The 2,907-nt window shown below is 44.9% G+C and overlaps 1 non-coding gene across 1 annotated transcript; it reads right to left on the bottom strand.

The window, feature by feature from the left end:
* Window positions 1–1,033: 1,033 nt before the first annotated feature.
* On the bottom strand, window positions 1,034–1,105 carry TRNAD-GUC (transfer RNA aspartic acid (anticodon GUC)). The gene has a single exon. It is a non-coding gene; the product is annotated as a tRNA-Asp (tRNA).
* Window positions 1,106–2,907: the final 1,802 nt, after the last annotated feature.

Below are 2,907 nucleotides of genomic sequence, written 5' to 3' on the forward strand. Positions count from 1 at the left end.
TATTTGACAGAGAGAGCACAAGCAGGGGGAGGAGCAGGCAGAGGCAGAGGGACAGGGAGAAGCAGGGCCCCCGCTGAGCAGGGAACCTGAGGCGGAACTCGATCCCAGGATCCCAAGATCATGACCTGAGCCAAAGGTAGATGCTTAACCAACTGAGCCAGCCAGGCGCCTTGTCTAAGAACTATTGCCAAGAGTAAACGCCTGCTGGCACCTGCAGTGCCAGAGAGTGCCTTTAGGCCAGGAGCTGTGGGGGATGACTGTAGGAAGTTGGGCCGCAGGTGCTGAAGTGGTAAAGGCTAGAGACCCTAACAGCATTTACTACAGTCCTTCATAATGTCTACAGTTTTAAAAGCGGGCTATGAAACAAGATGTATAGAATGACTTCATTTTTGCAATCCCACTCCAAATGCATATGTGCACACACTTCCAGACATGTCGGCCCTACCACTGGCTCGCTGTGGTTCTCTTCCCTCCAACCCTCTGAGCTCTGGATCCCATCGTTTTATATCTTGTTGAGCACCTCACACCTTTAGCCAATCTGTCTGCTCCCCCTCCCCCCGCCCAACTTCCCTGTCGAAGACCTTCTTCTATTGAAATATTTGCAGCTGCTATGCATATACTCTACTAGTGCTCATGTTTTCCCATGAGGAGATGTTTGTCGTGACCAGAGACTGCAAACACACGGCTAAGCCTGGAGTTCAACAGTTTAACTAAGACATGCCTACGTGTGGTTTTCTTTGTACTTATTCTGCTTGGGTTTCACTGAGCTTCTGGAATCTGTGGGTTAGTATCTCTCATTGGTTTCCTCAGTATGGGAGACATTCTTTACCGCTTTTGCTTTGCTTCGAGCATTGGTTCTGTATCATTCTCTTCATCTCCTTTCTTTCTAGGAGTCCCTTTATGCTTGCATTAGGCCTATTCTCCATATCTCACATGGAGATATGTTTTGGTTTTTTTCTTTTTTCTTTTTTTTTTAATGATTTTTTATTTTATTATGTTAGTCACCATACAGTACATCAAAAGGGCGTCTTGCCTCCCCGTCAGGGAATCGAACCCCAGTCTCCCGCGTGACAGGCGGGGATACTCACCACTATACTAACGAGGACGGCTGGTTTTTTTCTATCTTTTTTTTTTGTATTTTCTATCTTTTTTACACTCTGTGCATCAATTTGTATATATCTAGTCACTTGGCTTTCTCTGTTCAATTGTATCTAATCTAATATTAAACCCATTTATTGCATTCTTTAAAAAAAGATTTTATTTTTGAGTAATCTCTACACCCAATATGGGGCTCGAACTTACAACCCTGAGATCAAGAGTTGCATGCTCTAAGGACTGAACCATCCAGGTGCCCCCCCACCCCTACAATTTATTGAATTCTCAAGTGTAGATATTTTCTTTTTCAGAGGGAGTTCTAGAACTTGTTGACTTTTCATTATGGATTCCAGGTATCTGCTGAAAATTTTCATCTTTTCCTATATTAATTATTTTAAGAGTCTATTAATGTTAACTATTTTAAGATTTTTAATATCATGGATCACTTGCCATTTTGTTTAAATTGCTTGTTTTATTTCTCTTGGTTTTTGGTCAACTATTCCTGCTTTTAATTTTCAGGTTGGCCTATAACTTTTTACTGTACTCTAGATATTGTGGGCAAAAATTGTAGAGGTCTGGGGCGCCTGGGTGGCTCCGTCGTTAAGCGTCCGCCTTCGGCTCAGGTCGTGATCCCGGCGTTCTGGGATCGAGCCTCACATCGGGCTCCCTGCTCAGCGGGAAGCCTGCTTCTCCCTCTCCCTCTGCCTGCTGCTCCCCCTGCTTGTGTTCCCTCTCTCGCTGCCTCTCTGTCAAATAAATAAATAAAATCTTTAAAAAAATTGTAGAGGTTCTGAATGATATTATCCTCTTCCGAGGAGGGTTAACTTTTCTTTTGGCAGTCAGACAGAGTGCCAGTGGCTCACCTTGGTCCTCTTGCGCCTTGGCTTTTAGGTGTTGTGGGGGATGATCTACTTCAGCCTTCCCTTAATCCTAGAGCGTATTTCTGTCTTGGTGCATGATGCAGGAGCGCGTGCCAAGGCCCTTCTACCTTGGTAGAGCTGGAGCTACCATGGTCTTCTTAGCACCATGTGGTTGCTGTGACCTCTGCCTAACTTGTTATCCCTGGGGACTCGCCCTGTGCATGGACAGTTTAGGAGGAAGCTGATCACTTGACGGGAAATTTTATGCAGATTTTGGGGCTCAAAAACTCTCTGGGGGGTGCCTGGGTGGCACAGCGGTTGGGCGTCTGCCTTCGGCTCAGGGCGTGATCCCGGCGTTACGGGATCGAGCCCCACATCAGGCTCCTCCGCTATGAGCCTGCTTCTTCCTCTCCCACTCCCCCTGCTTGTGTTCCCTCTCTCGCTGGCTGTCTCTATCTCTGTCAAATAAATAAATAAAATCTTTAAAAAAAAAAAACTCTCTGGGATTTTGTCTTTCTAGTTCTAACCACTTTGGCAGCTCCAAACCATGCCTTCCATCTCCTCAGCTCAGTCACTTGATGCTGCCTGCTTGGGCCATGGGCATGAACTGCTCTCAGAGAAAATCTAGGGTGAAAGTGGAGCTTACTTCTTGTATTCCTCTTTTCTCAAAGCTTCCAGCCCTGTTTGGTTTGCCTGCACTGATGCTCCATGTTGCCTTCGAATGGTTGTTTTCTATATCTTGCTCGACATTTATAGTTCTTTCCAGCATGAGTATTAGTCTGATATTTACTGGTCTTCCTTTGGCAATGCTGAAATGTCATTTCCTCAGAGAGGTGTTCTCTAGCTACCATACCCAAAGCGTCCTCTCTCTTTATCTCTTCTTCATCTGCCTCTTAGTTTCTTAAAAAAAAATTTTTTTTTAATTTTTTAAGTAATCTTTACACTCAATGCG

The sequence above is a fragment of the Ursus arctos genome, chromosome X (assembly GCF_023065955.2).
Source record: "Ursus arctos isolate Adak ecotype North America chromosome X, UrsArc2.0, whole genome shotgun sequence".
Taxonomy (NCBI): domain Eukaryota; kingdom Metazoa; phylum Chordata; class Mammalia; order Carnivora; family Ursidae; genus Ursus; species Ursus arctos.